Genomic DNA, 22,527 nt, shown 5'->3' with positions numbered 1-22,527 from the left:
TTAATAGTTGAAACGGACACAATTACCCCTGCAATTGATGGATGTTGTACAGAAGTGTATTGCTGTAAAAAAAAAAAAAAAAAAAAGAAAAAAATGAAACAATTAATAATAACTGATAATTATTGTAAATATATAACTGATAAGAGAGAGTGGTCGAGGAATCAATGAATTATTGCACCAACTTCAGAGTCCTCAATTAAGGTGACATGAATGTGGCCGGTAACCGGAGCAGCCCACAAAGCATGCAAACTCTGCAAACTAACATGTGAGACAGACATGATGCGCAATCCACTTTGGTATGGTTTTTTTTCCCCACATTTCTATAGTGAGGGTGCCAAATAACTGATTGTTTGGCTACGCGTACAACAAAGCTGCTCTCAGTGGCGCCCGCTGAACCTTCCCGGTCACTTTAGCCGCTGCTCTTCTGTCACAAATCACCCCTGACGCTTGCCTCCACTCCTACGCTTTTCTACAGCTCTCTTCCACACTGCCCGTTGCTCTGGGAGGAACAAAAAACACACACCAAAAAAAAAAAAAAAGAAAACCTTGGATAACAACTTGAAACCAGCAGGAACACTTCCCAAAACTTACTATGGCTGACTCAAGCAGAATGCGAGTGGAAAAGTGGTTTTACGTTAACATCTTTTTTCTCTCCATAACCGTTGCTTCTTGTGGAAAAAAAAAAAGGAGAGAAAGAAGAAGGGGTGGTTTGGGGGGGGGGGGCATGTCTTCTGAGGAATCCGCGGCGGGAAAAGGCAGCACATGACTATTGGGAGGGAAAATGATTAAAGGCTGAGATGAACACAATCTGCTGGTGCCAGAGGAAAGGGGGGGAAGGCATTTCTAGGGCCAATAAGTGAAGCATCACAGGGGCAGGGGGGCTTGAGACCTGGGGGGGGCGAGGGTCCTACCTTTCCCTGCTACTCAACCCTGAGCGTGCTGGCCAAGGAACATTTCTTGCATGCATTCTCAGCTAGCCTTCAGCGTGCATGCTAACGGTGTTTGCGGTATTGATTTTTACAGCAGTCCTGCAGCCTTCTTGTGAGAAGCTTGATGGAATCTCCAAAGCGGCTTTCCAGGCCCGATGTGATACCAACAACACATTGCGCTGTGACGCTGTCCGTGGTCCAGGAGAGCTTATAAAGGTCTGGCGGGGAAGCTTGACTGGAGCCCACAGCGCAGTTTGGAGACGCCACCAGGAAAATACTGTTAAAAAGGTAGCATAAGCAAGCCAAACAGACACAAGAAAACAAAACATCTCATTGCATGGGGCGCTAACGACAATCAATTAGCAATGTCTGGTCCGATCCGGGCGGCGGAGTGAAAGGTGTCCTAATGAGTCCCATTTCCATTAGGCGCTCAACGCAAGACACACCACAAGGAGCCTTCTTCCGCTAGCTCCTCCGTTCGTCTTCATGCCTCATGACTGCCAGAGTGCTTTTCTCCTGTCAGCTGCTCGCTTCTCTTTGTTTATCCCCCGTGTAAATAATAGTCAACCATTGCGAGACGTTCAACAGAGCACTTGAGACGGAGAAAGAGGAGTGCTCTGCAGTAATCACTAAAAGAAAAAAAAAAAAACACATTAAAAAACCAGCTGAACTAGCTGAGTTGGTTTGTCGTTTGGTAGGAACTGTATCTTGGCACACGTTGGTAGAAAATGCGCATTTTTGCCCAACTAGGAACACATTTAATGACAACAGCAAACTGCTAGCGGCAAATTCCCCAAAATAATTTTTGTTTTCGGAAAGTGCAGCCACAGTAGCTTGTCTTCTTTTTCAGAAATGAGCAAATTGATGCAAAAGTACGAGCTATAAACCAGAGTCTGGATTCTTATCATATGAATACTCGGAAGTGAGAGGGCATCTCCGACATCCTGGCCAAGAGAAACAAATGTGTCGCGGAGGGTACCTGCCTTGAGTTTAGGGTCACGGTTTGGCTCCCATTTGGCACAGGAAAGGAAAAAACTGCAGACAGGGATGACTTTAATGGTACATATGAATGTGCATTAAGATGTTTGGGTATCTTTTCTTTGTGGCGCAACCTCAATCGTTTGTCCTGTGTGACCGGCCTGTTGTGCGTTTCCGGATGGATTAACAAAAGGTCAATTGCATATAAGAGAACCGAAGGTAGCGCTTTCATTTGAGCGCTTCAAGCCTGGCCAGCACTGATCAATATGTGCTCAGCCAAGGCGCCGTCACGTCACTCTCATCCTGCTCACTCCTTTTCCAGCTCTGTCGTGGGCACAGACACGGCAAATGAAACGTCTCCGCAGAAAAGACAAAACCCAAACGGAAAGCACCCACGACCGCCGGGGTCATGAAACGGCCCGACTGTGCTTATCGCCGGCTGCCGCCGTGACTCTTAATAGCGGCGCTTGGAACCTGCTTTAACAGGCTCCGCCTTCTATGACATGCTACATGTAGATTCAGTGCAGAAGGAACTGGTCAGCCACGAAGGTAAGTTTGTGCAAATTCATCTATGCCTATTAAATTCCCTCATGGCTCGAAAACCTTTGCAAAAGAGTTTCGAGAAATTATGTAACCACCGTCGTTTGCATTTGTGACGTATTGAAGTTTTGGGGGGTGTGGTCAGGGGCTCAGGATGTGGAATCGTTCTTGAAAATGATACATTTCCAAAATTCTTCAGCGTAACCACCCATGGAAACTTTTCCAAAATCAACTGGAAATTTTCCACTCCTTTGCAAGCCTTGTGGCATCAAGATGACACTTGGATGGAGGGTCCGTTTTGAGGGGAGAGGTTGGTGAAACTAATTAGGGAAAAGAAAGGGGAGGAAAAAAAAAACTCTGATAAAATCTCGCGTTTCCATCCGACACTAAAATGCTGGAAGCGCCCTTCATTATTAATGTCCGGAGGATCAGCAGCAGAAAGCCTCCGTTCTTATCAATCATTCATCCGCTTTCCATTGAGAAACAGTGCCGTGACAATTGTGACTTGGCGCTTTGAAAACAACAAAAAAGAACACCAAGAACAGCCACCCAGGAAATCTGCATCAGTCTAGTCAGTAAGAAGGATTTGTTGCTTGTTTCTATCCCTTTCACGCAGCTGAATGAGGCCACCAAAATATTAGTAAGACTCACAGATGGATGCAGCACAGCTATGCATGAGTGAAGCCTTTGATTAAGTCAAGTGACATTTTCTCGAGGGAATTAAAATCGATGAGAAAAAGACGTCACCACTTTAAAATGAAAGACAGCGAGACAACTTTGGGCCCAGGTTACCATCTCAAGCACAACATTTGAAGGGGATGCCAGTGAAACGGAGAGCTGCGCTCCATGCCCGAAATGAGATGAGTGCGGACATGGCCCAGAACAAATGACTTTGTTCTCCTGCAGGAAAGACGTCATAACGCCATCCAAGTTGAAGGCCGACATCCCACCGTTGGTCCACATGGAGCGTTCAAGTACTGTTAGAAACGTACCACAACGGGATGCAAAAAAAGCTGACCCGTGTTCTCCAATACTTTAGTTGTAAATGTGTGAAGCCCTCCAACGATTCCATGAATCCCCTCAGGCTTCCCCCTCCTTTGAATGCCAACCAGCAGCAGCACCGCAGCACAGCAGACTGTGTCACCTGCGCACCGCAGGGGAGACCTTTCCAAGCGGCAGCAAAGTCCTCATTTTGTCTGCAAAAAAAAGATTCTCTACCAAGCGCAGGGGCGTACATGAAGCGCCGCCACTGCTATGTTTTCCTCAATCATTCACCCCCAAGTGTCTTTGGAGGAGGTAAAACACTAAGTCCAGCGGTGGGGCTGGGGGTAACGCTTCCTCTGGACCCCAACACTAAAGCTTTTCGGTTTGCCGCCGTGCGCTGGGAAAGCCGCTAACTCTACCCCGGCTTTCGGGTCGGCTTGTGGACACCTAAATGAGGGATTATACGACCCAGCTAACATGTAGCCGAGTCAAATCGATTCTAATCAAAGGCCCAAATTTTTTTTTACACCTCAGACGCAAAACTTGAATGAATGAGCACCTCCATTCAGGTGATCTACTGGGATGTCTCTGCAGCAACAACATCTGGGCTTTCTTGATGAAAGGAGATCCCAGTTCAAATCCAATTTTCTCCCAGGAGGTGTCAGCAGGACAATATGAGAACCGTGTTTTTATTGACTGAATCTCTCCTGATGCAGCTAAACGACCATTTGAAAGCGAGGTCTCATTTACGATGAGCCCCGACCAAGCGGTCAGCAAAAGACGTCTCACATACGAAAGAGTGCGTAGAACGCATTTCTCTAGATCGACAAATCGCAGCAACGATGAAAACCGCAGGCGCTGTCCCGCGGACTTCTGTTGTCTGTCCTTTCAAAGTGTTCCAACTGAAAGCAGAATTGTGAGTTTGCCCTCCGTTTTGGAGAGCAGAGTATATGTGTCAAAGATTTGAGAAGCGCCGCCTTAGCGACGGCTGGCTGAGGTCTGCCGCCCGTCACCGCCCGGGCCCATGAATATTGAGTGAAGTCAATGAGGCGTTGCACACTTTGACATGCCGAACATCCACCTTTGGCCCGTTGCTTCGGCAAAGCCGACAAGGTGAAGCAGCGAAACAAATGTGTTAGTTTGTCTCGGGGTGGAAACAAAGGCCGCAGTCTCCTCACAACAAAAGAGAAAATGTTCAGAGGTGAGCTACATCACAGGGATTTGTGATTTCCTTTCTGCCAAACTCAAGTTGCTACGATTTCTTTTCATAGGCTGGTATGAAACACACTGCATTCTGCCTCACAAGATGCTGACATTTAAATTCTTACAAGACTAAGGGGGAAAAAAACAAAACATGTTTTCCCCTCTCCGGTAATCCCTGCTGGTATCAAAATGTTTGCTCTCTAAATATTTACCCACCCAGAGTCACATCTCGAGCTCAACGCACGCACCTTGAGACATCTTTTTCTGAGTGCGGCGTCCCAGAGGAGATGCGACGAAAGCGCCGCAGACTGTTTTGCGAGCGACTCGACTCTTGTGAGCACGGGGCGCACGCGATCCTCCCGGCACCTCAAAAAGAGATATTTGCCACCGACAAACAGGAGGGGGTTCAAATCCCTGCGAGAGGGATGTGTGGAAATTCATCTGCACCGTTCAGTTAGTGAGCAAACGTTGAAGGACTTCATCTATGCGGTCGTAAGCGGTCCGGGTGCATTTCAGATCGACATTTCATGAGCACAAGAGGAACCGATGGCAGTGCATGGTCGACCCAACACAGACTGGGAAAAGGGCTTCAGTACAGGAAAAATAAGACCATTCAAGTCCCTGTAAAGAAAAGAAACGTCTTCAAAATTGGACACACCAGAAGTCAAATTTCAACGATTCCAAAGAAATGGGCGAAATTGCAAAATTCTCGCTTGAAACGCTTCACCCACACGGCCCGACACGCAACCGCGGTTGGTCTGACCGCACAGCGTTGGGCCCAAAGTGGTTGTAATGCCGGTTGATCTTATGTCAACACGCCTGCTAGCTAAAGAAGTGGTTGTAGCCGGAGCTGTTGAATCCCTCTGAGTTTTAATCAGCCGACGAAGGAAGTCGTGTTTGTTCAGTCTCGACTAATCTGAAGGGCTGAAGAAGCGGTTGTAATGCCCGTTGATTCATTCTCAGCTAGTCTGCTGGCTAACGGGCTAAAGAAGGCGTGGTTGTAACGCCTGCGGATTGGGTGGAAACTAGCCCGCTGCCTGAAGATGACGGGGTTTGCGACGGCTGCTGGGTTAGTCCGTGTGGACAACTACACTTTGTGTCTGTGGCTAGGCCATCCGCTGCGATTCATCTGTAAGCTGCCAGCGACATGCTTTAAACGCCACGCTTGAGAACACGTGAGGATCCGATCCGAAGAGCAGTGGCGGCGATGATGCGAAACCATCTGTGATGCTGACCTTTTACGAGGCATTATTAAACATAACAAAGCTCGGGCTGATTGCCATTCTGGAGTGCCTTTAACTCAATTGAAAATAGCAGCCAAGCCGGCGAAATAACCTCGCCGCGCTCCAAAAAAGCTTATCAATCTTCACAATCGTCTCAGTGTCTGTCTGCTACCAGGCAGCCTCGGCGGAGGCTCGGACAGAATTTAAAAAAATGTGCAACATGACGAGAAGAGGTGGAAGTAGAAGCAAGAGGAGGAGGGGCCGCTTTGGATGCAAAAGTCTTACGGGAGGTTGTGAACAATTGCCAAGTCCAAGACTGAATGATTGACTCAAATAGTCTGGTGGAGAAAGAAGTGGCCATTTGATGGGCTGTTGATTAAGTCACTACTAATCTAGCCGCAAAGGAATCGTTGGCTGCGGTGCCTGTCGATGTAGACACAAATTGCGGTTGTAACAGCTTTTGATTTAGTATCAAAGTCTGCTGGCGAAAGAAGCGCTGATTGTCACGTTGATTCAGTGGCAAATAGTCGGCTCGATTTGAAAAGCTGTTGATGAAGTATCACATTGACTCATTTGTGTTTGCTGGCTAAGGAAGCGGCATCTATCGACTGCGACGCAACGAGTCTTCCGGCTCAAGCGTTTTTGGGTGGCAACGGCTGTCCCAACTAAGTCTGTTGGCTGAAGAAGCAGCGGTGACTCAGTCTCCTCAGTCTCAAGGACTGGCCAAAGGAGCCGTAATAGAGTAGAGAGAGGTGTTCAAAACAAATAATAAATCTGCTATCCAGACACAATCCACATATTTGATTGCGGCTCTCGAGCGTGACGAAGACTTTGCCGCGCGCTTCCCAAACGCATCCGCTCGGATTTTATGACTGGTTAAAATGCAGGCGCTCAATATTCAAGCTGCGTGAGGGCTTTCACCCGTGAAGCAGTCTTCCGCGCTGCCTCATCTTCTTTCTCCTCACAGAAAGTGAGAAACTTTTTTTTTTTTTTTTTTTGAGGGGGGCGGGGGGCAGGGTTAATATGGGGCCAGATCAGAGAAAGAACTGTGTTTGGGTGCCCTGCCCCCATCACTAAAGAGTCATAAACCGCCACAAGTGCCGACTCACAAGGGTCACTCTCCAACAAGAACCCACCTCCCCCTTTTTTTATGCCCACCCCCCCAGCCAGCACAGATTAGGTTTCACATTCCAACCTCACAAATCACACACACACACACATTGAGGAGGAACGAGACACCTCCACTTTTGTTTGGGACATTTCTGACCTGGACACCATTTCACGGGTGCGTCAATCAAGTCTGGGGACGCGTCGCGGTCGTCGTCCTCGCTCTTCTCCACCCGGCATGGGCCGGGATGACCCACAAATGGATGACTAACAAATTTCTGGCGCTTCAAGCAGCAGACGGCTCGAAAATACAGGCCGGACAGACGGAGTCATGTCGCAGCTAAACCGCCAAAGTGGGGGCCACTTTCAAAGCGACTCAATGTTTGTGTCAACCAGTTTGCCGGCTAAAGAAGTCGTGTCTAACAAGCGGCTGAGACAGGAGCAATAAGTCGGCTGGCTAAAGAAGAATTGCTTGCCCCGCCTGTTGAGTCAGCCTACACTAGTCCACTGGCTAAAGACGGATGGTTCTGGTGACTGTCGATTGGGCTCCAACTCCGTCTGCCGGCTAACGAAGCCACCGTTGCGAGGGCTGCCGATTCGATCCAAACGAGCCAACCGGGTGAGCTTTGGGGGCTGACTTTCCCAAAGAGTCCAAAGAGCGCTAGTGAGCCAAACGCTCCCTTCAGTCTGTCCTCAAACTCAACGCAGCAGCAAATGATTGCGATTAAGGAGCGGGAACAATTAGGCCTTGCGTTGCTCATTTGGTTAAGCGCTCAGCATAGCATGAGCGGGTCATCTCCCTCAACCGGAGGCTGAAAGCCGACCCTTAGCAAAACTCGAAATGCTAGCTTTAGCGGGAATTGCCAACGAGAGGGACTCGTCTGCGTTGACTCCGATGAATCACAAGCGCGCGCGCTTTGTGTTCCCCTCCAGCACGGCTGCAGCTGTACGAGCAGGCGGCTCCATTGTCGGGACTAACAAGGGGGCGCGGAGGTCACTTGCATTTTCACAAGAGCTTTGCCGGAGGGGCGAGCGGCACGCTAGTTTGTTTGGTATGGGTCTGCGCTAAAGCTCCCCCTCTATAGAGTCACATCATCACCGCTCTATTATAGCGGGGGGATAGATTAGATTAAGTGAGATTACGCGCTGAAAGGGGCTCCCTTAAAAAGAGCAAAAATAACACACTCTGGCTTGAGCGTGCGAGTCAACAGCGGGATTAGGGCGAAGAGCGCCGCGCTGAAATCCAACGCTAATATGCACAAGTGGCCTCTTTGGAGTCAAAAGCAACAAATGCGCCCACGTCGCATGCGGGGAACCAAGCGACTCGTTCTCGGGACGTCCCGATGGTCTGCAACTAGTTTTGGCCGCAATTTGACATTTGAATAACAGGAGGAAGGTGGCACATGGTCGCGGATGTAGTGGCCAATCGAAATGCGATGTTTTAGCACATGAGCTTTCCCGCCAAAAATGAAGGTCGCAGGTATCGCGCCAGATCCGGCCAGCCGCACCAACACGGCATGTGCGGTGGAACCTCCGTTTTCGCACATGCCAAGTTTTCATATGATTCAGTTCCCGACTATTTGTTTCACTTCTATTTGGTCTGGATTTTTGTACATCCATCGGTTTTCGTACATAAAAAAAAAAATTGCCCGAGTCAGCCATTGATTCCCCGTCATCTATGCACGTTGATCCGCCGCATTGCCTAAATGCTGCAGAATTGGTTCAATGCACTTCCCACTGTTTGTTGAACAGGATCAACACACAAAGAGAAAATGACAACATCCGCAAGGAGCGGATCCTAGCAAAGACTAACCACGTGACTGAAGTCTTAAAAAACAATTTTTTTTTCCTTTGCATTCTCTTTTATCGTATTATACATGGTGCTATTTTCCTTTCATAAGAACACACAACTAATTTGATGGCATTTCAGTTCTTTTAAATGGGGAAAACTGATTTCAATTCAACTGTATTTAAATTTCATTTCAGAAGGTAGCCTGTAAAAATTTCAAAAAGAAGGGTCTTCTTGGTTTTTTTTCTTATAAATGCAGCAGCCGGGACTAGTGGGAATTGTGCGTACAGTCAGAGTACAAAAAAAACAACGGCTATCACCGACCGGTTGCACACTCGAACGTGATTAACGATTGTGTGGCCTGGCCACATTCCCGGCACATCGCCCGCCGCAGATTCTCCTTCCCTGAGCTGTGTTTTCAAAATAGAAGCCTCATATTAACAGTCAACAGTCAAGACGACAGGCTCCTCCGTTGAAAAAAAAAAAAAAAAAAAAAAATACCCTCAGCGGAGGAAGGGGGAAAAGGAATGGGGGGTTACAAATCACGGCAAAAGCGTACACATGCCCGACATGTACTCACACATGCAAGATGGATCCCCCGCCGCCGGCAGATAAATCACCGGCAAAGGAAGACACACTTTCTCCTCCGACTGGAAGGATTTATTCAGACGCTGACATTTTACCTGTGAAATCTTGAAGCGTTTTGATGATAAAGTGCAGGGAAAAATTACACGCGCTCACTGCAAGAATGTTGGCAACCACCTGTTTAATGTACGGTGCCAAGGCAGTATCCCATCCTTTTAGGTTTCTGTTTTTCTTTTTAACCAACAACATCACTTGAATGGTTTAAAATGTGTCTAAAAAATGCCTCAAAATATAAGACCCACTCGGGAGTTGAGTGATAAATTACAATATGAAAGATGACTCCGTTGTGTTGTATTAGCACTTGACGAGCAAATGTTTGATTTGACGCATCAGCTATGCTGAAAGAAATTGTCCTTGTTTGGTCTAAAAACGTGTGAAAATGCCTCAAAGTGTCCACTTTGAACTTGAGTGTTACTTGCTGACTAATGATTGACTGTAAGCTAAGAAAGTCACTTGGATGGCCTCCACTTTAGCACCTCACCATGAATCATTGACTTGAGCCATAAATCACAGCGACTACATTTAATTTGCTGCTTCTTTGTTCGAAAAACGAGCCAAAATCGGGTCTTTAACTTGTGACCACCTGACAAGAAAGTCGTTGACTTGATCTGCGCATCACATTCAAAACTGTCGTTGAAAATGAGTCCAAATAATGGCTCAAAACAACACCTTAGCATTGATTTGACCCGATAACAAAATGAATCTATTTGTTCTACACTCATTAAAAAAATAATGCGAGTGGCATTCATCTGGACTTGATTGTCAACTTTTTCTGAATTATTAACAAGAGACAATTTGAGCTCTTTTCAACAAATCCGAATCGGTTGGAGTTTGGTGTGTTCTGATCATGGTTTTTGATACAAGTGAGATCGTCCGATACCGATCACGTGGATTAGCAGCAGATTTTTTCAATTTTAGAGCTGCTCACTGAGGATTATTTTAATAGTCAATTCATCTGTTTGAGGGGCCGCTACACTTGGCCTGGCAACAAGGGGAGATGCACAACAGCATGTCGCACATGTCGTTAAGTCCGCCGCAAGTAACAACTCGAAGGGCAACCAGGAGGAAGTTTTGGGTGACTTTCAGCCTTTTCTACTCGAGAGTTCCTCTCTGTTATAAAGTTTCACAAACAGGACAAAGTCGTGCCTGAAATTGGTGTTCTAAGTGTTAAGGGCCCCAAAAAACCCAACAACAAGTTATTCATTCATCAGATCTTTCCTAAATCGATCGGCCGATTAGTCGGTTAACAGAATTTGCTTCTGCCAAGCACCGAAATCAATCTAAAAAAAAAACAGTCAGGGCCAATTATGAAACAATTATTCATTATATGCATGGCTCACGTGTCAAGAGAGTCCCAAGAGATGAATCCACATGACTTCGATGTCACCACTTGACTGCTAATCTCTTTGCCATGGCACAAGAATCACATGAACAACAATTTAACTGTAATTCGGCCTCTTGGTAAGCAAGGTAATGGCGTGCTTTTCACGTGCTTTTCGTCTCTATGAAGAGAAAAACAGTCCATCAAACAGGTCAAGGGAGCTCCTTGGATTTCCCACAGATCAACTTGGCACCTGAAGGCAACATCCTCAGACACCTTTTTACAGCTAAATAGCATCAAGCGCACAATGTCATCAGCTCAGAACATTACAGAAGACACAACAACGCCCTGACTGAACAGCTTCCATTGACATGCGGTTTTTGTTTTGTTTTGTTTTTTTGCACAGTGGGAGGCGGGTGCCTTTTTTGGAAGCAGCGCCAGACGGCGTCCTCCGCCCGACCGCGTGATTCATCCCAGGAGACGAGAACCTTCGCAAACCTCCCACAAGCTCCACCGCACTGACTTTTTTTTAAAATTTTTTTTAGGAGAGCTGAAGAGGAGATCCAAGCGGAATTCCCAGAATGAAATCAATAAACATGATGACGTCAAGACCCAAAGCAAAACATTTGTGCCTCAAAAATCTCTCTGTGAGCATCATGTTTGCTTTTGCATTGTTTTTTGGTTGCAATTTCCAATTTAAATCTCCCTCCAATCCAAAAAAAAGGCTAATGATATTGCTCTAATCAAGTTTTAAAACGTATTACTTGAGGCAGACATCTCCATTTTGGGGGGGAGGAATTAGTAATATTAGTTTGTTTTTGTTTTTGTAATATCTGGTTTCCAGGTTAAAGCTAACGCTTTATTGAAGGACTTCTAATCTAAGTCCTTATGAATTCGAGGTGCAACAATGAACTCATTCAATGACATTGACAGCTACTTAAGTCCATTTGAACTGGGCTGGCAGTGAATGAGTTCATCATTCAATTGACATTTGATCAATTATCAAAACTTAACAACTATGTTTGAATCATTTATAAACATTGTTGAACTTAATTTTGTCCAAATCCTCAAAATTTCTGCCTCTCAACAGTCAGTATTCTCTGATTTAACGAGTAGAAAGTGAGTCGCGGATTTGATCAAAAAAAAAAAAAAGAAGCCAGTTCATGAATGGCAAACGGCATGTAAAAAAGCCACTGAAAACCTTGTTCTTGTCGTTTCAGGTGTCACAAAAGAAAAGAAAAGAAATAGTGTCAAAGTTACAGTTCTGCTTGACATGCCTCTTGCTCGTTTTGTCTGCTTTTTGGTCCGAAAGCAGTGTTTTGGGTCAAATTAACTCATGCTCTACTGCTGATTACGAAAGAACAGAAAAAGATTGAAACTTGTTTGTTTTTCCTGTTGAACGACGAGTATCTACTCTTTCTTTTGGTAGATTTATATTGTCAGAGGACACAATATTGTGTGGCCCTTGAAAGATGAATGCAAAATTTGGGGAAGTGCCATGGCTCCACGCTCACAGTTCCAAGTGGCGGGGCAGGAAGTAAAGCAGTTCATAAATAGTGGTGGGCCAGACGCACGTGCTGCGTTGCACACTGGCGCCTCAATGTGCCTTTTGTGCGACGGCTGGCTGGCTGGCTGGCTGGCTGGCGTTTCCGCACACTTGACTTGAATGGAAGAAGGTCAGGCCCGGTGGGCTCGGCCCCTGTCGGTTAGCCAGGAGCCCCGCAAAAACCTGCTAGTGGGGGCCCCCGTAAATGCTTATTTATTGTGATAATGAAGCCACTGGAAGTTTGACTGTTGCCAGTCAAGGGGGCCAGGTGCACAAATCAGAAGCCATGCTGGGGGGGCGGTGCAAGCGTTTTGGGGTGACCTGACACAAATGTAAACAAGCGTAGAGGAAGGACGCCGCCAGCAGCAGCAGCAGCAATTTTCTGGATGCGGCATCGTCGCACAACAACAAAAACAAGGCAAACATGTCTGCAAATGTGTGTCATTGTCTGGGAGTCACTCACTTCTCCCAGCAGTGGCTGCTTATGTGCAGAAAAAGACACCCGGGGATGATCCTTCATTAGAAACAATCAACTTAACATCAAGCATCGAGACAACAGTGCAATGCGCGCCCTCGTGTGTATCATAACTCTGCCCTGTATGCATGCATGCGCTGTCAAATTGGTCAAGAAGCATTCCATGTCAGTGCAAATCGTGCACTGCAGTGTCCACTATTGAGTCTTTTCCAGTCATCCTGCAGCGTGCACGCATCAGCTCAACAGCACACAACAATGAAACAAAAGGTAGGCGCTCTTAAAAATAAAAGCCAACTAATAGCACGGAAAAAAAGAGCATGGGGTTGATTTGCACACCGCGCCGTGGAAATGAATCACGCTTGATGAACGCAAGCCATCGCCGGTGGAGCCTCCAAGCCGGAGCTCGGAGCACCAAGCGCGGCTAAGCCGAGCCGATGCCGCCCTCCCCGGGCAGCGAGCACCGCCGATGCCGCTGGACGCCAGAGCCGCGAGCGCCACGAGAGCGGAGGTGATCCCACCTCGGGGCCGGTCAGCCTCCTTTTGTTGCAGCTCGGAAACAATCGGAGCCCAAGTGGGGAGGACAAAACAAGACAAAAAGCTCCACGAGTCGAGCGAGGCGACCAGCGAGGCGAACAGCGAAGCGAACAGCGAAGCGAGCGCAGCCTCGCGGCCGCCTCGCGCTCTCCTCGGCTACGGCGATCGGCGGCTAAGTTGACGGCTACTCACCGGCGGGGGAAGCGGACAAAGTCCTCGCTAATTGTCGCCTCTTGTTTGCTTTGGAAATGGTGTCCCCGCCAACGGCTCAACGTCAGCGGCGAGCAAAGTGCAGAGACTCCGGCGGAGCGCAGTAAGTTGAAGTGTCAAATTACATCGGCGATTCTATTACCGCTGGGACTGGAGCGCCAGGGCGGAGCGCAAAACACGGCCCGGACCCTGCTGCTCCATGCGCGGCGAGGACAGCGCGCGTGGAGCCGGACTCAAGACGACAATCGGAGGTCCTTTGATGGTGGCTGCAGAGATGCAGCGGTGAGAAATCGCTTTGGTCTTTGTTGTTTCTTTGCTTTTTGAGGTACGGTGGTGTCTTGAGATAGTTTAACACGATTGTAACTCAAAAAGCTCGTATCTTAAAATCACCCATTCCCACTTAAATTCATTGAAATAACTGTTGTAATGTGTTTTTAGTATGACTACGTTCACAACAGTGACATAATTGATGAGAATGTACAGAATGGAACCGTTTTTGCCGCATTGTTGTGGCCATTCAACGGACATTGTGAAGCTCCTACTGAAGCTGCAGTAATTACATCTTCACAGGGGATAAAGACTATATGACTTGAGTAGGGCAACTGTATGCTATCTGTCCTTGGGTTGCTCCATTTTTTATTACAAAAAAAAGCATTACAAGACCACCCAAATAGATTTGGGAGCACGTTTAAGGCGTTTTGTATTCTTTCTTAGTATTAAGCGAAATTGAGCTGACTCAAGCTGATGCAATGCGCTTGTTTTGAATAAACACAAATGGTCCTTCTACTGCATGTCACTCAAGACTCATGATGTCGTTGCAATACACCAGAGGAATCCGTGATCTGAAATGCTAGGAAGCCATTTTGCAGTCACACAAAGAAATGCTGGGGGGGGCGATACATGTCTTTACCGATATTACTCCGATTTATATACAAAAAAAAAAAAGAGCCATCTGATAAGATACAGAAACACTGTGACGTATGTGACACATTGAAACAGATACAACAAATGGAAACGACTTACCGTAGCTCAAGTCTAGCCACGGTCAGCGCAATTAACTTGATGATGTCCAATCTGTCATGCGCTTCACTTTTTTTTCCTCTTCCTCGAGATGTCCCAACAGGTATCCGCAATCGGTTCGTGTGTACGCTCAAAGACAACTACAGGGCATAACGAAAACATGACGGCAATCAACCGAAAGCACTTTGACTTGTCGACAAAACCGTATCATAAAAAGAGCTGATTGAAAACATATTTGATCGGTCATAACTCACATGGGGACAGAAAATGTCGTCCAAATCTGGAATGACTTTTTCTATGTTGTTGCCACATTTTCATATTTAATTGAAAAAAAAAAAAGCTCCCATGTCATGTATGACTGAGGCTTCACGGGCAGGAAATGCAGTCTTGGGCCTCCCCGGGCTGGCCTGCGCTGCGCTCCCCCCTCGGCGTGATCCAGTCTCCGTGTTTTGCGGGTGGCCGCTCCCTGATGGAAAGCTCTGAATAACAAAGACATGTTTGAGAGCAGCAGCACACTGCACAGGCATCAGCAGCAGAGGCGGCCATGACTGCGCCTTGGCTGAGCCCAGCCGCATCACACCCACAGAGGTGGCAAAAGTAGTGGCGTGGCGCTCTTCCACTTGGATGCACGACAACACACTCTGACCGGACCGGAACACAAGCACCCGGGTCAAAAGGGGAGCCAGTACCACGCGCACGGACGGTTTGGCCCGCAACATCGGAACTTACAAAGCCCAAATCCTTGGGTTGTATAAATAGCCCAAGAAGTTCAATCACCCCATTTTGCTACACATCAGAAAAATGGGCCCGTTCACGCCCGTTGCCTGCGCCACGATCACTACACGCAAATTGGTCTATGTAGTGGATGGTCGACTTGACTTTCGTCACATTATTGTTGACGACAAAAAATTCATCAGTCAGTCAACAGCCCCCCCCCCACACACACACACACGCATTGACCCACAGTGGCCCCTTTAGAGCCAATCAAAAGTTACAAACCAGCCAGTGTTGCTGTCATTGACTTTAAATTAGGGATGGAAGGAGAATTGGGGAGGGGGGTGTTCTGACTAGCCTTGTGTGTTTGAGCCCCCCTCCCTTTGGCCCGTGTGTGTGTCTAGCCCAGCTGTCTGAAGTTAGGGGGAGGGAAAGGCCCGGGACAATAGACGCCATTTGTCCTGCTAAAAGGTGACAGGAAGCATCGATTTCAGCCGGCGCGTGTGCAAAGCGTCCGCGCTCGACGTTTCGCGGCCCAAAGACGACAGTCGGCAACCCGGATACAAACGATACTCATTATCCATCCAAATTCACAAAAACACACACAACAGGAAAGATATTTTTGATCATGCAAAAACAACTTTGAAACGTCAGCGTTATCTTGACTTGCCAGTTGAATTTGTTCCGCGATCATGTTGGCAACTCGAACGTTTCGGACCGCCAGTCATCTTTCCAGAACAGAAATGCCATTCAGCTCGTCCAGCCTGCTTAAAAAAAAAAAAAAAGGCAACTAAATATTTTGTCATTTGCTTTTAATGAGGAAAACAACAAATATAAAACAGATCGAAAAACGTACAATAACATAGTCATTTTGCTACATACGGTAGTAGTAATATTCCTCGTTCTTTGCAGAGGATAAAGAATACACGTCTGTGAGTATTGTGACATTGTCTGTCCACGTGCTCTTCAAATATCTGTTGCTTCAAGCCTTTCAACACTTGCCGCATCCATGCTATCCGTTAGCTTGTCTATGGCCTTTCCCATTAGGTGTTAGCAAGAAGCAACTAGCATTTCAGAAATGTCGGTTTCATCGAGGACTGTAAATTGACTGCCTCAGTGCAGTGTATCTTTCCCATCTGTATTGTGGTCAGGTTTTTTTTAAACATCAACCAGCGGTGTGTGTGTGTGTGTGTGTGTGCGCGCATGTGAGATTTGTTGCTCTGCTGGACTAAATTGGATTTGAACTTTACAGACGTTTTATGCAACACGCCGAATTGTTGATGTTGTTTATTTGCATCGCGCAAAGGCCCGCACGGCCTCTCCCGCGCTAAACAAAAGCCCGCTGGCGAGGTTTGGGAATACGGCGGCGGCGGCGGCGGCGTGAATGAATGTGTTTTTCTTTCTTTTCTGCTTTACCTGACAGGAGGTTAACTAGCTATTTCCAGCCCCATTACGGCGCCGAGTGGAAAGAAAGTCAATTACGCTCAAAGCCAAAGTGTGTTTGTCAGCCGGGTGATTTACTCTTGTTGGAAATGTGAACTTTTTATTACCGCCGCAGTGTTATTACATTTAATGAGAGCAGCAGCGAGAGAGAAGAAGAAGAGTTGTTCACATGCGTCCAAGCTGTGTTATGACATCTTTGTAAAGACGCAATTGTAACATTACCGGATGACATCCTGGCTCCTCGAAACGAGGAAAGGTCATTTCCTTTTTCATCTTTATGTACTGTTCGGCTCAAGTTTCAACCAGTTTGACAGCAATAACAACAAACAAACCGATGACTGATTTATGGCTTTTTCTAAAGTGACCCAAAATACACAAAAATGATAAGATTTCAAAGTGGCATTTTTGTTTTTATGCAAAGTTTGTGTATACTGAGTGAGGTTGTTCCAGGTCAAGTTTCACACACATTTATATATTATATTAGAATCCATTTTAGATTGACCAGCGTTGACGTTCCGCCTTCTGGCGCCATTATAATACTGACGTATTGCTATACTATACATAAGACGGTCTTAGCTGCGCATTAAGCGGGTGGAGTCGTATCCATCACTCTTCGCAGAGGATCAAGAATGTTTGCCTGTGAGCATTGTCTACATGTGTCGCTGCACCATTTGTGTTCAAACATCCGTTGCTTCAAGGGATACGCCACTGCAACACAGACGCTAGTTGTTAGCCCGCCTACGGCCTTTCCGCATTACGTGTTGGCATTAAGCTAGTGGACTTGAAGGCAAAGATGTTGTTATTTCTAATTAAACAAGGTGACATTGTTTTTTTTTTAAACGTCTTTAAATGAGCGACTTCCTCCTGCGACACTCGGTCACATACGAGCCGCGCAAGCAAAGATGTAACGCGGCAACAGTGAGTCATTTTGCCACGCCGCCACGACCGCGTTTGATTTATGACTTTGCACGGAGGTGCAGCCTACTTTATGACACAGGGTGACACAGCGGTGACGGCGACAAACAGCCTTTGTGACGTTGACGACAAACGGCGCATGCTTCTGTCAGGCGTGTGCTCTATGCCGATGTTTCCAGCACGCTTAGTCATGGACAAAGTGGCGAAGGCCGATGACCACCAAACGGAGCAGAAAAATGTTCAAGAAGACAATACACACACACACACACACAATCAAATGTGTGCGCCATGATTTTACAAGAAGCAAAGATTTATGACAATTTGGGCTGTAACTAACGACTATTTTGGTCATCGATTGGTCTATCGATTCATTTTCCAATTAATCGGGGAATCAGATCAGAAATGAGTTCCAATCCCTTCAGTCAAAAACAAGGCATAATGCAGAAACATAAATTGATGAAGATGCAGTTCCTGTTTGTTGATTGTGGCTTTAGAAAGTAAAAGTAGATTTTGCAAGATCTTTTGACGAAACACAATCTGATTTCATGGAGGACGACAGAAATTGGAGAGTATTTACTGCTGCAGGGCTGAAATTTTGAGCATTTGGACAATTTGGAGTTAATGTCTCTAAACAATGATCCAATTATTAAAACAAACAATAATCGTTACTAACTGATGAATTTTTGTACGGTTTTTTTTGTTGTAATTTTTGTCAAACGTAGAAAGATTCCAAGAAATAAGAATGATAAGAGAAAAAGTTTACAATAAAAAAAGTCTTATATTGCAGGAATACATTCATAAATGTCCCCAAAAGTCCAAATTATCGACAGAAAAGCCATTACAGTGGTAGTATTAGAAGATTTCTTCTTGTAATTTTCCCAGAAGCAAATTGGAACATAAAGAATTCAAAAGCACACGTTGTGGTCGTGTCTTGATTTGAGTAATATTTTGATTTGTGTCTTTGTTTTCTTGCGTCCTTCAAGTGCACAAACGCACGTGGACGCTTGCACAGTTGTGCCCAGTCAAAAGCCAAAGCGCAACTTTAGGGGAAGTGCAACTGAACATTTAGAGACAAAAAGAGGAAGCGCAAGGTGGGAAGTTGCAGGCATCAATATTTCTTCAACTTTTGCAAAGGAACCGACAAACAAAAGGCCTGCAAGCCCTCCACCGTGACTCAGAACAACATCATCCATACATCACTTGCAGTTAGCTTCAATTTACTCGATCAGGTTCACATCAAAACCGGAATGGAGCATAGGCTCCAAAGAAATGAAATCAAAGAAAAAAGTTGTTGATAGTATGATTGCGGCGCATTTTTGGTCACCTTCACAAAAACGCATCACGGCATCCTCCCGTGGGACTCGACCCGTCTCTCTTGGTGCTTCAACCTTCCCTTTTGGAACGATCACTTCCGATAACTTGAAAGGAATACCTTCTCTCAGAAGTGGAGTACAACGTCGTCACTTGGGACCACGACATCATTTGGACATTTTCCCCTCTTGGGACGAGAACCATCTGGCTGGACTTCAACCTCACAAGAGAAGAACCTTCTTTTGGGACTACACCCTTCTCTCCCATGGAAAACGATTGTCCTTCCTGGCACGAATAAATCCTTCTTGCTTGGGACTTGAACCTTCTTGGGATGCCAACTTCTATTGGGACTGGTAACTTGTCTTGTGGACAACAACCTTCTCGCAAGAGAAGAGCCTTGTCTTTAGACTGGAACATTCTCCTGGATCTCGACTTTCCCTCTCGGGACTTGAACCTGACTTGGGACTACAACCTTGTCTTGGACCTCAAAGATTCCCCCTTGTGACTAAATGGTTCTTTTTTGGGACCAGAATCATCTCCGTGGACGACAACCTTCTCTCACGAGTAGTACGTTCACTCTTGGGACTAGAACCAAAATGTTGTTGGCTCTTCCCTATGTCCGCAAGCCATTGCGTCATCAGATTAAAAGTGACTGGGTTGTTTTTGGCGTTTCCCAAATACAAACGTCACATCGGTATGAGCCAGTAGAGTCTGCCAGGTGGCAATTTGCTCATCATCTAGCCTAGCACGGTGACTTTCCCCATGGCGACTTCAGCACGTTGCCATAGCGATGGTCTTTTTTTTCCCCGCAGAGTGGACTTTTCAAGGAGAGGCCGGCCGGGCCCATTGATCTGTTTCCGACAAAGGACGGAGCGGGCGAAAAAGCCAGATGGATTTCATATATCTATTATCCGACGCCACTCGTCGCCTTTGGCCCGATAACGATTTGCTGTCAGCGGCCCGGGACTTAGCGAGGGCCCGCGAGCTCCACAAGGTTGCGGCGTGCCGCTAAACGCTTTCACTGACTGAAGTGCAAAAATAATCGATGATCACATTCATCGACAACTATTTTGATCTTTGACCAATGATTCAGAGAAATTCTTAGAATTTCAGCTTTTCAACAGTAAATATTGGAATATATCAAATAGACAGCGACATCACTGTCCAGCACTGAAGCCATCCATCAAATTCTTCTTCTGGAGTCAAGCTTCATTATTGTAAGACTGAATGTTGACATTTTTCATGTCCGGCATGCCACATGATGATCATTTTGGCTTCTCTATTCCAGATTGACATTTTTTTTCAATCAATCAATCTATTTTTCCTCAAAAGAATTTAGTAGGATTGTACAAGAGAGAAACTACTAGGAAAAAAAAAAAAAGTACTCTTCAATTGCTGGAAACGCAGCTTTTCGGATTCGGGGAAAAAAAGAAAAAAAAACACCACTACTTGAGATATTTCTGTGTGTTTTCTTTTTACCTCACCTAAATGTTTTCCTTCAGACTTAAAAAAGATTTCTGATGTAAAAACCTTATTACAGTTGCACATATTAATTGTACTCATTTTATGAATAATTATTGAAGTGGATCAACCGTCCCGGCTATTTTTCCAGCAGAGTGCACTCGGGGTTTGGCTAGATCCCAGGTATCAAACACACAGCTGATCGAACCGATCAGCTCATCAGCGAGTTCCGAATCCTCATCATCTCAATCGGGTGTGATGGAGGAGGGAGCCATCGAAAACATACAGGATAGCCGCCCTCAAGGATCTACATTATGATCTTGACCCCTCATGGAGAATACATTTCAAACTTCAACCTTTTCTTTTCAAACTGGATAATTATTTACAAATATGTCTGGACAATTTCAAGTGGAATCGGGGGGGGGGGGGGGGGGGGTGATTTAGCCACACGGGATGGATGCCAGTGTGTTCATATTGATTCATCTTCCACACTCTTCCCTGGCAGAAGACTCCTTCCTTCCAAAGGAGGGAAAAAATAGAAAAGAGGGAGTGGGGGTTCCCATTTTTCTCCCCCTTTTATGCCTAACTCCAGGCTGGTTTCCATGCAAACCCAGAAGGAATGTGTTTCATTAACATTCTTTGTGGAATGCATATGCACGTTTCCTGCTTCTTCTTCTTCTTCTTCTTCTTCTTCCTGATGTGCGCCAGTGCCACCCCCCTTAATGGAAAGCAGCCCCCAGCCACGTCTGCTAAGTGGGCCTCAAGTGTCCTCGAGCAGCACGTCGCGCATTGGTTTGCGCCCACATTCATCCGCTGCAAGACTTGATCTGCTCAGCTTGTTTGTTGACCGGCGGTGGCCAGCAAGCAAGTCCAAAAACGCACAAAGAAAGACGTCAACAAAGGAAGGACGACCGGTTGGCAAGTCAACCGGTTCTGGAGGAAGGAAAGGCCGTGGTTGGCAATCACCACGAGAGCGAATGATGACAGCAAGCAAGTACAAACTGCTCAAAGACTAGCGAGGATAATGACTCAAAGTGGGAGAGCCCCAAAATGGAAGCTGAGTGGGGGGCGGGCTTGCGCTGGGAGACCAGCGCGTCCCACCTCCTGGACAGGAACCAGACAGCAAGCCATTGAATTTGCCGTGACGTCCCCAACCAACGCCCCCCCCCCCCCCCCCCCCCCCTTCAAGAGTCAAGACGGCTGGCGTGGGGAACATACGCGTCACTCCGCCTCCTCCGGGCCAATGAGCCCCCTGCCCCCACGCAGATCAGGCTGAGGCTGGCAAGCCCCCCACCACCGCCACCGCCCCCGCCCCATCCTTGCTCCTCCCGTCTCATTTGGGCCTTTGCGGAGCAGCTGCTGCCCACAGAACGCAGGGAGCGCAGCGAGCAGTATTCACATGTGAGCACACCAGTCACCAGATGTCACCTTTTGCTGCCAGGCCGCTCGGCATGCAGGCAGGCGGGAAGGCGGGAAGGCGGGAAGGCGGGAAGGCAGGAAGGCAGGCAGGCAGGCAGGCAGGCAGGAAGGCAGGCAGGCAGGCAGGCAGGCAGGCAGGCAGGCAGGCAGGCAGGCAGGCAGGCAGGCAGGCAGGCAGGCAGGCAGGCAGGCAGGCAGGCAGGCAGGCAGGCAGGCAGGCAGGCAGGCAGGCAGGCAGGCAGGCAGGCAGGCAGGCAGGCAGACAATGCGCACCGGCAACATCCCGCCGACTTGCAGAGCTGACTGGCCCGGCCGGAGTGGACACTGACACCTACAGTCCACTTGGCATCTTTCGCTTCCCAATACGGCACCCGGGTGAAGATCATTGGTACAAATGTGAAAAGACTGAAAACTATGTGGCACTGTACAGAACTCTTTCAATGCCAGCCATTGAAAAGAAAGAAAGAAAGAAAGAGAAAGAAATGGAGAGAAAGAAAGAGAGAGAGAGAGAGAGAGAGAGAACCTCTGGAGTGGCAGCATTCTGACCTTGTTTCATTTTTTGTCATAGTCAGCAGTTGAAAACAGGTTGGTTTGACCCAACTCGCTTATTTCTATAGCTATATCTCACATATAAACCCAGAAAACAAGCTTTTTGCGGAAAGAGATATTTCATGCACAACAATGACTTGGATGCAAATCCTTTTTGCTTTAGCGATGCCTCAAACACCCCCCCCCCCCCCGAGTTGGAGAGCAGAGAGAA

The 22,527-nt window shown here is 46.9% G+C and overlaps 1 protein-coding gene across 4 annotated transcripts in view; it reads right to left on the bottom strand.

The window, feature by feature from the left end:
* Positions 1-22,527, bottom strand: part of LOC147128737 (zinc finger MIZ domain-containing protein 1-like) — a 68,074-nt gene that overhangs the window by 40,274 nt on the left and 5,273 nt on the right. For 2 of the 4 annotated variants that reach the window (XM_086016610.1, XM_086016613.1), the window contains exons 3-5: positions 15,889-15,985; positions 14,759-14,983; positions 14,508-14,644 (exon numbers count right to left, since the gene is read on the bottom strand). The gene's annotated coding sequence lies outside the window, so the exon portion shown is untranslated. Of the gene's footprint in view, positions 1-13,466; positions 13,681-14,507; positions 14,645-14,758; positions 14,984-15,888; positions 15,986-22,527 lie in introns of those variants that run through there. The other 2 variants (XM_086016611.1, XM_086016612.1) reach the window with 2 other exon arrangements.

The sequence above is a fragment of the Filicampus tigris genome, chromosome 19, assembly GCF_054856515.1.
Source record: "Filicampus tigris isolate MCC_2025a chromosome 19, RoL_Ftig_1.0, whole genome shotgun sequence".
Classification (NCBI taxonomy): Eukaryota; Metazoa; Chordata; class Actinopteri; order Syngnathiformes; family Syngnathidae; genus Filicampus; species Filicampus tigris.
This window is presented reverse-complemented; position numbering and strand designations above follow the sequence as displayed.